The sequence below is a fragment of the Lactuca sativa genome, chromosome 3 (assembly GCF_002870075.4).
Source record: "Lactuca sativa cultivar Salinas chromosome 3, Lsat_Salinas_v11, whole genome shotgun sequence".
Lineage (NCBI taxonomy): Eukaryota > Viridiplantae > Streptophyta > Magnoliopsida > Asterales > Asteraceae > Lactuca > Lactuca sativa.
The window spans coordinates 247,597,944-247,611,899 of record NC_056625.2 but is presented as its reverse complement, the minus strand read 5'-3'; positions in this window follow the sequence as shown (position 1 = coordinate 247,611,899).

The window sequence follows — 13,956 nt, the reverse complement described above, 5'->3', positions numbered from 1 at the left end:
GAAAATATTGTTCTGAGTCTGTAACATAATGTATGTGCTGACAAAATTATTAGATAGCCTTTTCAAATTGTCTAATGTGCATTTATAATTTATTGGGGCTAAATAAAAGGAAAATTCAAAACCATGCTAAACAGTAACAAAAATCGATGAATCTTCATGAGAAGTCATTATTTAGCATAGGGGTCATCCACAAATTTACCTAGGATTTATAGACCCCATAAAGTATTTTATATAATTTATTGCCCTATATCATTGCAATAATTATAATATTTTGAGGAAAATGAATTATTTTTTGAAAATTTTCAGAACATCTCATTTTATTGGTGGGAATTTTGGAAAAATAGGAGTTGGTAAGAAAAGGAGTTTTAGATATTTATTTGGAAATAAATCCTTCATGAATATATTTGAAAGGTTTTAACAACATACTTTGATGATCTAGCTTCTAAGCTTGAAGATAATCATGTGCATGTTTGTTTGAAGACCATTCATGGACATACTTTGTTCATAGTGATGTTTTTCAATGAAAAACTTGAATGCATAAGGTAGATGAACCTCTAAAACTTGTAAAAATCCGTATTTTAGGGTTTGAGATAGGTTTTGGTCCTTGGATTTCACCATCAAACAAAATGCATGTTGTTCTTGGGTGAAACCCTACCACCATCATCATAAAACTCGACATTCATGGCTATGATCATGAATGTTTACAAAGAATGGTGTAGAAGAAGGACAAGTGCAAGCAAAACCTTTAAAAGTAGAAAGAAAAGTGAAGGAGATTGAAACATTTTCGTGATTACCATGAAGAAAAACCCTAGAAGATGAAGATTTGAAGGTTAAGAGATGTTCTTGGCTGGAGAATTTCGTGGTTCTAGAGAGAGAAAGAGAGAGATTGAGTGTGGTAAATGGTGGAGTATGAGAGAGAGTATAGAGAGAGAGAGAGAGAAAGAAGTGAAGGAAATGGAGTGTGAGAGAGGAGTGATTATGTGTTTTGGGAAGAGGGGAATTGTCTTGGGAAGAGGGTGGACGGTTTTGAGTGTAAAATTCCCTCCCTATCTTTTAATTTTATAAAAAAAATTCATTTCTTTTATAAAAATATCAAACTTTTTATAAAATATACGCCCTAACCAAGTTTTTGCTTATTAAACCTTGATTTTTGACTTATAAATTTAGGGTAATTGTTAATGACTTATATTTTACGTTCCTTAAATGCCTTTTCATAATTTTAATTATTATAAGATCATATTATAAGTTTCATAATTATTTTTATAGAATTTTTAAGGTTAAAGTTTATAAATATGAGTTTTTATGGCTTTTAGGGTCTTGAGATTTAATAAATATTTGGATATCAAAATTAATCAAATTTTGAGACATTTTAAATTATTTTTGAGTTTCATAACTCTTATTCAAATTAGAAATAATGTTTGTAATTTATTTTTACCGGTTTATTGGCATTTATGTATACTAGTCCTAGTCTTCAACTTTGACTTAAGTTTCTATGAGACTTTGACCTAATTTCTACTACTAGGTCAAGTGCATGATGGGTGTATATGATTCATGAAATAGTGTTCAAGTCAAGGAATGACCCGAGTGTGGATAGTCACTACAGTTAAGTAGTTGTAAAATTCACATACCAATATGAAATCCAAGCACATTATCCATTGTTTCTAATTGTTTCCAAGTTTCAAATAGGTTATATCTTAACTTCTAGTTACTAAGTCTAGTATGTGTCGTGCCTATACGTGCAACTAAGTTTACTCAAATCTAGAACCGAGTCGAATTTTGACGGTTGCCACAAATACCAAAAGTTTAACCTTTTAAAGATATACTCTTTGATTATGTCCATGCAAAACAACTTATTTAACGATACAAGAATCTAGACGTAGTGATAAAATGGAAAATATCGGATTTTCTGGGGAAATTATTCATATACACTTATCATTTATCCAAAATACAATGAATCTAAACTACATTCATATAAGTTAAAACTATGAAATTCACACATGCATTTATACTTGATTTTCACATCATTTTTAGACATTTTACAGAAAATATCGGATTTTTTGGAGTTTTATGAAAGATAAAAAGTCATTTACTCAAACATACTTATAAACTCACCAACATTATATATGTTGACCGTTTTGAAAATAACTTGTATTATCAAGTAATCATTAAGCTGCAAGAATTGCAAGTGTGTATGGTTTCGTTTTATGTAATAGCACTTATCGTACTTTTAACAATATGAACTTATGTATTTTAACAATGTACTTGATGTGAAAAATGCTAGTTGTATTATGTAATGTTTGTGATGATCATGTTATGATTCATGTATATTCATTGTGATGATTATTCAATTGTTAGTCACACGAGCCCCCAGACGTTTCCGCCGTCTGGCTTGGGGGTGTGATAGGTTGGTATCAGAGCATCGTTTATAGTGAACTAGCATATCTAACCATACATGATATGCAACTATAAGCACAATGGGACTAAATAAATCTGAACAAAACAAAAATTTCACACTTATGTGTGTATATTAGGGTAATAACCTAACGATATTTAATAAAACCTTCTGGAGGAAATTGAACAGTATGATTAAACATGGGTAGTTATGTAGTCATATTAGGGATAAATATAGCCTGATCAACTATATTTATTAAGAATATGACCAACATGTGTTCGGGAGTAATCACAGTGGGAAATGAATCCAAAAGCCAACCCGACTCTCCAATAACTCTAGGGAACCCAAACAGAAATAATTAAAAATAATATGAGAGTAATTAAAAATATGACTTATATATGTGCTCTCATGTAGTCCGTATGGCTGGTTTTCACCACCCTGGAGATCCCTACTTTCCTAATCAGGGAAATAACAGATGGCTAGAGGAATCCGAGGAGGAACCTGAAGAGGAGCCAGAAGAGGACCCTGAAGAAGAAGAAATTGAAGAGGGAACTGCGGAACATGTGGCAGACGATGGTGAAGAAGAGTCTGGTGACGACAACGATGATGATTCCGACGCAGAGTCCGAAGTCATCAACCCACCATACCCAATGAGGGTGCCAGCTCACCGAATGGGCCCGAGTGGCCTTACACCTCCCTGGGGTATCGACATTTGGAGATGGACCAGGCAACAGGGACAACGACCCCTGTTTGGCATGACACGTGAGATCTATGACTTGAGGGAGGGAGGACCATATGATCGATCACTTTTAGTCGTGTTGAGGCAATTTAGGGATACTGGCAATTTGGCTCAGAGCACCGCCGATCAGATGCACCAGATGCGGACTAGAGTTGAGCGGGCGAAACAGGAAAAGCAAGAGGTTATCCGAGAGTTCCACATGAGGCATGTGAGGTGGGAGACTCAACTCTGAGATGCGGAGCGACACGTGTCTTGCCTTCATGGAGCATCCACTTCTTCATCACCACCCCCTGACACATCCCACCATGACTAGGACCAGCCGTATCTTTCGCCAATATTATGTTATGTGATCTATGCTATGTACTATCGACTCTATGTTTAAGTGATTACACTACTCATAGGGTCGTCATGCTGCCAAATTTTTATATTTCTATGTATTGTATGCCTTCTGGAAAATTTTCATGTATCAAAACTATTAGTATTAATGAAAATGCTTTATGTTTTATCATGATATTGTTATCTACTATGTGTTCTACCTCCTTGGTTTATGTCAATGTGTGAAATTACTTAAGTACATGCTATACCCTTAGTCTATAGGATCACAAACTCGAAAAAACCATAGGCACTCAACATCTTTCGGTTCCATGACAGAAATATGCCTCAAAGACCCTACCGTGGAAAAAACGCAACACCAACCCTGCCAGAAATAAACTCGGCTGCATTCCAGGCAACAATGTCCGTTATGGTCACTGCAGCACTTGTGTAGATTTGCAATGGAAACAACGGAGAAGACAACAGGCAGGGATCCAGAAGCACAAATAAAGGGACAAACCACGGAGCCGCACGACCATGCACCTACAAGGATTTGACCAACGCCAAACCTCAGACTTTTAATGGCACAGGAGGTGTCATAGACCTGAAGAGATGGATTGAGAAAGTAGAGTATGTTTTTGAAATCTGCGGGTGTCCGGATGAGTGTATGGTCAACTTCGCAGCTTGCACGTTCATTAACCAAGCTCACTCCTGGTGGAATGGCCACGTAGAGGCCATGACACTGCCGGTGGCGAACGCGATGCCCTGGGAAGAGCTGAAGGAGATGATGCTAGCAGAATGTTGTCCAAGAGGTGAGATTCAGAAGATGGAATAAGAGTTGTGTAACATCACGGTCCAAAAATCCAATATCGACGCATACATATCCAAGTTTAGTGAGCTATCTCTTCTGTGTCCTGGAATGATCACCTCAGAAGAGAAAAATAATGAAAGGTTTATCTGGGGACTGACTGAACCTATATAAGGGAATGTCATTGTAGAAAACCCTAAGAAGTTTGATAGTGCCAAAAGACTGGCCAAGAAACTGTACGATTATGGCAACAAGAAGGGTGCCAAAACAGTGGAAGAGGAGGTTAAGAAGGAAGAACAGAACAAGAAGGGGAAAAAAAACAACCGAAAAGGGAAGAAAAACTCGGAATCGTCTAAAAAGCAACAAATGGTGTCTATCCATGCTGAAACACAAGCTATTGCCACACCACATGCTCCAGCCTCATCCACGCCAAATGCTTCCAAGCAGTACTCGGGAAATGTCCCCAAGTGTAACAAATGCAACTTATACCGTCACGAGGATTGCAGAGAGATGAGTTGTACAAGGTGCAATCGAAAAGGCCGTACAGCGAAGTATTGTAGGAATCAGCTTCAACAGAACCATATGACAAACAACAACAACAACAACAACAACAACAACAACAAAAACAACAACGCCAATACTGGAGCTAGCTACACCTGTTACGGATGTCGGAAAATTGGGCATATCAGGCCAAACTGCCCCAACTTGAATGTCACACCCCCAAACCAGAACGGCGGAAACGTTCGGGGGTGGAGGACTTCATGTAAGTATCACAACACATGCAATATAGTAATCCATGTACAAACAACCATTGCATTAATAAGTATAAGTTTTACATAAGTGTTTAAACATTACATATTCAAACACCAAAGTAAGTATAATAGAAGACAAGAGTCGCGTTATGGTACTAGGTAGTCTTCTCAAGAGCTTCAGGAGTGTACCTGTCTACTGGATTCCTGAGAATACAAGTTATTTGAAAAGAGTAGATCATCATTTAAGCTGGTGAGTTCATAAGTATTTTAGTTCTGTTAAGTATACTCTAGGTTCTTTGGAAAAGTTCACTGGTTCCTCCAGAAAATCCGATATTTCCTGAGGTGATAAACTGATAACCTCAATAGTTTCCCTCTGTAATTACTTAGTTTATACTAATTATGTATAACCTAATATCGAACTGACAGTCAAATGGGTGTATCTGCCCTAAGCCCATAACCAAACAAGGAACAGGAAGTAAGGCGGAAGTCACACATTTCACTGTCAATCGAATATTACTTATATATTACTCTGATGTAATAACTAAGGACTTATAGAATTAACCACTAAAGGTCTTTTATGTTATACTAGTTTACAGAGATTGAATGACTAAGTTCCATTTGATGAGTGGTTTAATTCCATAACCATTCCATTTGTAAAAGTGGTTTAGTCCCATAAACCGTTTCCTTTGTATAAGTGGTTAAATCTCGTAACCCGTTTCTTTTGAAAGAGTGGTTTATTTCCGTAAACCGTTTCATTTGTAAAAGTATTCTTAGTTATATGTGCTCTATGGTAAAAACCTTAGTATTAATCCTGGAAAATCTTATATTTTCCATAATACTGCCTTGTGGTTTTAAATGTTAAAAAACAGAAGTACAAGTATATTTACCATACTTGATTTCATGATACGTAGCTTTTACTGTAAGTAAACACTACAGAAGGTATATTACTTAGTAATTCACTCATTGTTTAATCCATGTGAGTTCTATTAACCATACTAATATGACTGATATGCCTGCGGCGACGTTCTTCAGGCGTCGGAATGGAATGATATTTGACACCCTAGGCCTGCTGGCCAAACTATAGCGAACAGTAGAGGTGCGGGATTGTCAGTCCCATATAGATCTATGCACAAATTCACGCTCTCCCTACAAGAGATTCTGGTTAATAGGTCAGGACTTAAAGTCGTACTTAAATGAGTACACCGTGAAGGGTCTCACAAATTTATAGTTTCAACGAGATTTACAATGTATTATTACCCCGTGATTGCTAACTCTGGTACTCTGTATTATACCTTTGTTAATGCAAACCCGGTATGATGTATTATTACCCCATGATTGCTAACCCTGGTACTCTGTATCGTACCTTTGTTAATGCAAACCCGGTATGGTGTATTATTACCCCATGATTGCTAACCCTGGTACTCTGTATCGTACCTTTGTTAATGCAAACCTGATATGATGTATCTTTACTTCTTTAATATGTTATTCGTATAATAAAGGCATTATACATATCCTAGTATTGTTAAATAAGTTTTGGTACTTTCCTTGGAATGTGAATCATACTCATATGTTTAGTTGTGAATCATAAATTATACCTATTATAATTTATATGCTCTATCTGGTTAACATGATTTCTCATGGATGAACACCTTTGCTCAGCCTGATACATAGGTAATGATACAAAAACGAGTGACCTTATTATACTAATATATGTATAATATATGTAATTAAGAAGGAAAGGACCTTTGGACAAATAACACAACCTTAACTGCACATCCAAACAAGGAAAACGAAATAAGATAATTCATTAGTCCTAAGTCCTTCAAATCTTATTTATATATTTATACATATATAAACATGATTTTTGGTATTTATAATTTGAAATAGTTTATAAAACATTTTTCAAAGAATTTAACGAAGTTTACATGATTTTAAAGATTTAACATGGCTTTAAGTCATTTTGGATGTATTTGGTAATTCTTGAAAGCATACGGAAACTATTTGCGTGATTATTATCACATATAGTTATTAACACAATTTAATATTGTGCTAAACTTGTATTCCCCCCTAAAAAGCATTTAGAAACCATTAAAAAGGTAAATTATAGGGGTATGAACTCACCTTGATAGGTGGTAATTCAGGCAGCATTTCGTTTCCCGGAAAATAGTTTGTTTGACGAAAAAACCGGCTTAAATCGGGTAGAGTTTCGACAGGAGAGAGGATGAATTCTCGAGAATTCCGAGGCTCTGGGGCTTGCTTCGGGCTTTAGACGTGATATTGGGGCCATCGGGGGTCGTGAGAAAGTCGAGGGGGTGAAAAGGTGAAAAATGGTGAAAATTGGGGTGAAAAACCTCTCAAATCCGAAAAGTCTCGCACCCTTTATATAGGGGTGCGAGGGTGCGGTCTGAAGAAGACAGGTGGCGAGGGTGAGGAGTCACCAGCACACGCGTCGGACATGCGAAGTGAACACGGGGCGAGGCTTCGGACGTGGAGGCTTTTGAGTGGTCCAAACTTCGGTCCAATAGGAGAAGGCCACGACGGCCCGCGGTGTGTCTCATGCGATGGTGTAGGCTTCTTACTGGACCGCAGCTGTAGTCCAATCCGATGGTGACACGGCGATTTGCGGTCCTATCAGAAGGTGACACGTGGCAGCCTCGCATGTGAGGGTGACGTGGCAGAAGGGTGACTATGCGATTTTTCTAGGTTTTTGAGCCAACAACTTCTAAAATTCATAACTTTTGCATACGAACCCCGTTTTTGACATTCTTTATATGCACGCGTAGGTAAAATTATACTCGACGACTTTCGTTTAGACTTTGTCGGCTAATTTTGAGTTTATTTTTAATATTATTATTTTTAACAGACCGGGACAGGAAAATCCGTTAAAAATTCATAACTTCTTCATCCGATGTCCGTTTTTGTCTGTCTTTTTACCGTTGTGATACTTTTGACGAGACCTTCGATTCTCGTTTAAGTTGTATCGGCTAAATATCGATCGATTTATATTTCGAATTTTTAGCTGTCTACTGCTAAACCGAAACTTCGAAAAATCATAACTTCCTCATACGAAGTCAGATTTTGACGTTTTTTTTATGAACGTTCTCGGTTTAACATATTCTACAACTTTTATTTATATGGTTAAGGCTAAAAACCCTTTTATCGAAAATTCGCTTTTTACACTGAACAGTGTTTTGCTGGTTTTATCGAGGATCTTCGATTGGTCATAACTTCTTCGTTATAACTCGGATTTCAGTGTTCTTTATATTTTTGGAAACCTTGTTACAATCTCTACCACTTGGTTCATCCCAATTACGATTATTGTTCAATTTATTTTTGACCAAAATTTGACTGGTGTCACATTATGTCCCCGTTAGAGGGAATTTCGTCCCGAAATTAAGTCTAAAGTGATACTCATGGACTAGGTCTAATCTTCTCTTTCCCAAGTGAATTCAGGTCCCTGGTTTGTAATCCAGTGAACCTTCACTAACGGGATAAGACTTTGCGTGGTTCTTTAGATTTCCCTATCCATGGTTTTTATTGGTTCTTCTACAGACTGTAGACTTTTATATATCTTGATTTGATCAAGTGAAATAACATGTGTTTTATCGGATAGACACCTCTTAAGATTAGATATGCGAAAGATGGGATGAATGTTATTAAGTTTTTATGGTAGTCTAAGTTTAAAGGTACAAGACCGATTCTGGTAATAACCTCAAACGGTCTTATGTACTTTGAGTTTTGTATTTCACGCTTTATAAAGCGTATCTTGTCTTTCCTGAGTGAGACCTTCATATGAGAAGGTCATCAATCCTGGAATTCCAAGGGTGTTCATTTATCGAAGTCGTAGCTTCTCTGGTTAACTCTGGAAGCTTTATGGCGCTTCCCGATTCATATTTTGTTTTTTTTTTTGGTAGTTTCTCGGATGAATTCCAGATCAGCGAGGGTGATGTGTTGAAATTGGATCTCTAGCTAGTTGCGTATTACCTAATTTAGTCCAGTGCATATATGATCTATACTAGTGACCACATAAGGTTTTGAATGGAGCAACTTGAATGCTAGTGTGATAATGGTCTCGACTAATTGGTAAATGGGTATCCCATTCTTTACCATAGTCGATCCCATCGAATCATGACTACTCAAGTTCCTACAGATTTTTGAGTGACGGCCTGAACTAGGAGATGATTCTATTATCTCAGTGGAGATAACATATATTCGCATACCGTGCACTCACACGTTCCAGTTATCTTCTCTACTAGCCACATGTTCAGGTCTCACAACATCCTGTTGAGCCTCCTTACTTTTTGTGGAGAGATTTGAATGGGTTATCATAGCCAATGATTGGAACTATGAACTAGGTACTCTTTTTGACTTAGGGTGTTAGTTACTATATTGGCTTTGTCGAGATGATAACGAATTTCAAATTCGTAGTCATTTAGTAGCTCGACCCACTGTCATGGTCTCATGTTGAATTCTACCTGGTAGAATACATGATGCTGGCTTTTGCTCCGAAGTTCATGATCAGACTCATAATTGGCTCATCCATCATCACCTCGTGTATGCAAGTCGTATATAATTTAGATTTCACAAAACGTTCAGATGGGTGACTCTGCCCCAGGTCCACAACCAAACAAGGAATAGGAGATAGGGTGGAAGCACACATCCTTAATCTTGTTAAGTCTAACTTATATACCACCCTCGTGTATACACTTAGCAACGATAGATTAAGTTAATGAGTTCTTAGTCTCTATTCTTGAACTTGACCGGCGGTACAATGATTTTCCTATGAGATCTATTGAGGTATTTCAGTAGTTACTTACTTCTAAGACTACTTCTGTGCTTTTCGTTTGAAGTTTCCTGTCTACTAAGTTGGCTAGAATGGCGTGGTACTCTTCTTATGGGTACTTAAGAAGTTTTGAAACGAGAGGCAACCTAAGGGTTTTGTGTAACGGATTGAAAGAATTTCGTCTTACGACTGATTAAGGAAAAGTTCTCTTATACAGCATAAGAATTTTCACATGGTAAGGGCCAGGCCAAACCATTTCGAATGAGGATGTCTGAATTTTCTTGATGAAATAGATATTAAGTCGTTCTGGGATGAATGATTACTAGAATGATATCTTAAGTACCTAAGTTTTCCGCGCTTCTGGTTTATTCTGTTATTATCACTACGAACCCCTTTTTGATTCGAAGTTGGCAAGTACTACCAATACGAGGGTTCTAATAATTTGAAATTATGAATATTCATGAAATGATCCTTACTTGGTGCATACAAGTCATGTATAATTAAGATTGGTAAGACCTTAGACTGAGCAACCCTGCCCTAAATCCACAACCAAACAAGGAACAAGAAATGAGGCGGGATTACTCACTCTGACACTTCAAATCTTAATTATAAATGACCCTTATGTATACACTAAGTCATCATAGCTTACCTGTTAGGGTTTCAAAGTTTTATATAAGTGTTATGATTTAGTTTGAACGAAAGAGTAATCATAATTATAAATAGTTATCAGGGTTTGGAAGCGTACCAAAATATAGCATGGTTCTTTCATGCTTTCCCATGTATTGGGATCAAAATCCTCCTGCTCCCCCGTCGTTCTTCTCTGTTGGACAGTCCCTCTTGTAATGTCCTGTTTCACCACAAAGGTGACATATGGGAATGGTTCCAACATCGGTAGTTGAAGTGATGAACTCGACCGGAGTTCTACAGATGCTGGCGGTATGCCCCATTATGTTGCATCTATTGCAATATAGGTCTCGGCAAACTCCATCATGATGATAGTTGCACTTGTTGCAGTGTGGGAAGTTTCCTAAGTACGGCTTGGTTGGTGCTAGAATAACAGGTCTGATGGGGGTATTGACTGCCCCAGTTCGTTTCACTCTGTTAGGTTCTTGACTTGAACAACTCCCTTTCAAGTTCTCAAACTTTTGTTTAAAGATATTAGGCTTAAGGTTCGAGGTGTCCTTACAAGTAGGTGCTTGTGGCTGTACTTGGACATCATTACTATTGGGGTTACCGATAGCATTACTACTAACATTTGCATTGTTAGCATTAAGGTGTGCCATGACAGCTGTTACAGCTGCTGTGACCGCAGCTTGAAACGTAGCAGCATCTATATGAAGGATTGGTGTTTCGCTGGTGGGTTGGTTACACCTCTTTGGAGGCATGATTCTGTTACACGATAAGAAAATGAGCTCGTGAGCGATTATCGTGTCTCTAGATGTACTCTAACCACTTGTAACTATGTATTAATCTTTTGTTTTGTTATATTGTTCTCAATGATTCGACCTGCATCCCTATGATGCAGTCCTGATAAGGAACATAATTAAGTTTCTAGAATGGTTAGGAATCGAGTATCGTCCGAACTAAGTTACCTTCGCTTGGTGGATATCGTTTCCCAATTTTCGAAAATATACAAAAACAATTCATAACAGTGTCTACATGAAACAGACTTATGAATCTGGGAAGCAATCACTATCAATTAAGATTCCGTGATCTGATTTATTGTTATTAGCCTTGACAGGAAAAGAGGATAAGCTCCAAACTTAATGTGAGTAATGAACTCACTAGGTTGAACCGATTTACTAGTTATTACTTAGATGAAAAGGTGTTCGGACACTTCACATGAACCATGTGTGGTTTTCCTTTGTTCTCCATTTTATTCTGGGTGGTAATGATTTATTCTCTCCTGGTATCTATACGATGTTTTTCTCCTCTGTAGGTATATTGAATTCCCGGGCTGTCTTACTTCCGATTTTGACCCTGGTCCCCATTGCTTTGTAATGAAGATTTTGAATCTCAGAAGTTCATGCGAATCTCTCATTGGTGTCCTTAATAGGGTAAGGGCACTAAATGATTTCTATAGTTTCTTTACTTCTCATATGTTTCTCTCTCAAAATTCTCCTAATGAAATTCTGTTGGATCCTCCTTGACTCTTCTATTGATTTCCAGAATATTTATCTAAGGGGTTTATACGAGAATGGGTATGTTTAAATAATCCATGAGAAAATTTAAATTTTTACAAATGTGATCCTTCCTGGTCCTCCTATAATCACATGGTGTGTACCGATTATATATAATCCAGATCAAATAGACCTTCGAATAAGTAATCCTACTCTAAAACCACATCCAAACAAGGAAAATGAAGTAGAGTGAAAATCACCTATTCTAAGTCTATAAAATCTCGGCTATATATAACCTTAACGTATCCACTTAGTACTTATAGATTTATCAGAAAACATTTCCCAAAAGTTTATTTAAAATACTTCCATGGTATTTGATTCTTGGACTTCCAAATATTAGAAGTTGATAAGTTTTCAGTTTTCTTGTTATAGCATCCTAAAATACTCCTATAGTATTTTAACCGTTGTGTTTTGGTACCTAGGTAGGTTTTAGACTTGTTGCAACAATACAATTACTCCCAAACACATGTTGGTCATATCTAAAATGAATATAGTTGATCAGGCTATATTGATCCCAGATATGATTACATAACTATCTAGGTTTAACTATAATGTTCAACATCCAAATACTTTTGTTTTGTTCCTCTTGTGATACTCATTCTAGTATGTATATTCTGCATGTACTTATACTTTTATAAAATATTGTTATATTTTTAAAGTATAACTCTTGGTCAGAGTGTTTTTATCCCAATGGGTTTATAGTTGTATATCTTTTATGACTGATATACTGAGTTCACTATAAACAATGCTCTAATAGCAATCTGTCACACCCCCAAACCAGAATGGCGGAAACGTTCGGGGGCGGAGGACTTCATGTAAGTATCACAACACATGCAATATAGTAATCCAAGTACAAACAACCATTGCATTAATAAGTATAAGTTTTACATAATTGGTTAAACATTACATATTCAAACACCAAAGTAGGTACAGTAGAAGACAAGAGTCGCGGTATGGTACTAGGTAGTCTTCTCAAGAGCTTCGGGAGTGTACCTGTCTACTGGATTCCTGAGAATACAAGTTATTTGAAAAGAGTAGATCAGCATTTAAGCTGGTGAGTTCATAAGTATTTTAGTTCTGTTAAGTATACTCTAGGTTCCTTGGAAAAGTTCACTTGTTCCTCTAGAAAATCCTATATTTCCTGAGGTGATAAACTGATAACCTCAATAGTTTCCCTCTGTAAATACTTAGTTTATACTAATTATGTATAACCTAATATCAAACTGACAGTCAAATGGGTGTATCTGCCCTAAGCCCATAACCAAACAAGGAACAGGAAGTAAGGCGGAAGTCACACATTTCACTGTCAATCGGATATTACTTATATATAACTCTGATGTAATAACTAAGGACTTATAAAAATAACCACTAAAGATCTTTTATGTTATACTAGTTTACAGATATTGAATGACTAAGTTCCATTTGATGAGTGGTTTAATTCCATAACCGTTCCATTTGTAAAAGTGGTTTAGTCCCATAAACCGTTTCCTTTGTATATGTGGTTAAATCTCGTAACCCGTTTCTTTTGAAAGAGTGGTTTATTTCCGTAAACCGTTTCATTTGTAAAAGTATTCTTAGTTATATGTGCTCTATGGTAAAAACCATAGAATTAATCCTGGAAAATATTATATTATCCATAATACTGCCTTGTGGTTTTAAATGTTAAAAAACAGAAGTACAAGTATATTTACCATACTTGATTTCATGATACGTAGCGAGTAAAAACTACAGAAGGTATATTTAGTCGGGATGTAATTATCTTTTCTTACTATTTTAAGAGAAGTATATTACATAGTAATTCACTCGTTCTTATATCCATGTGATTTCTATTAACCATACTAATATGACTGATATGCCTGCGGTGACGTTCTTCAGGCGTCGGAATGGAATGATATTTGACAGCCTAGGCCTGCCAGCCAAACTATAGCGAACAGTAGAGGTGCGGGATTGTCAGTCTCATATAGATCTATACACAAATTCACGCTCTCCC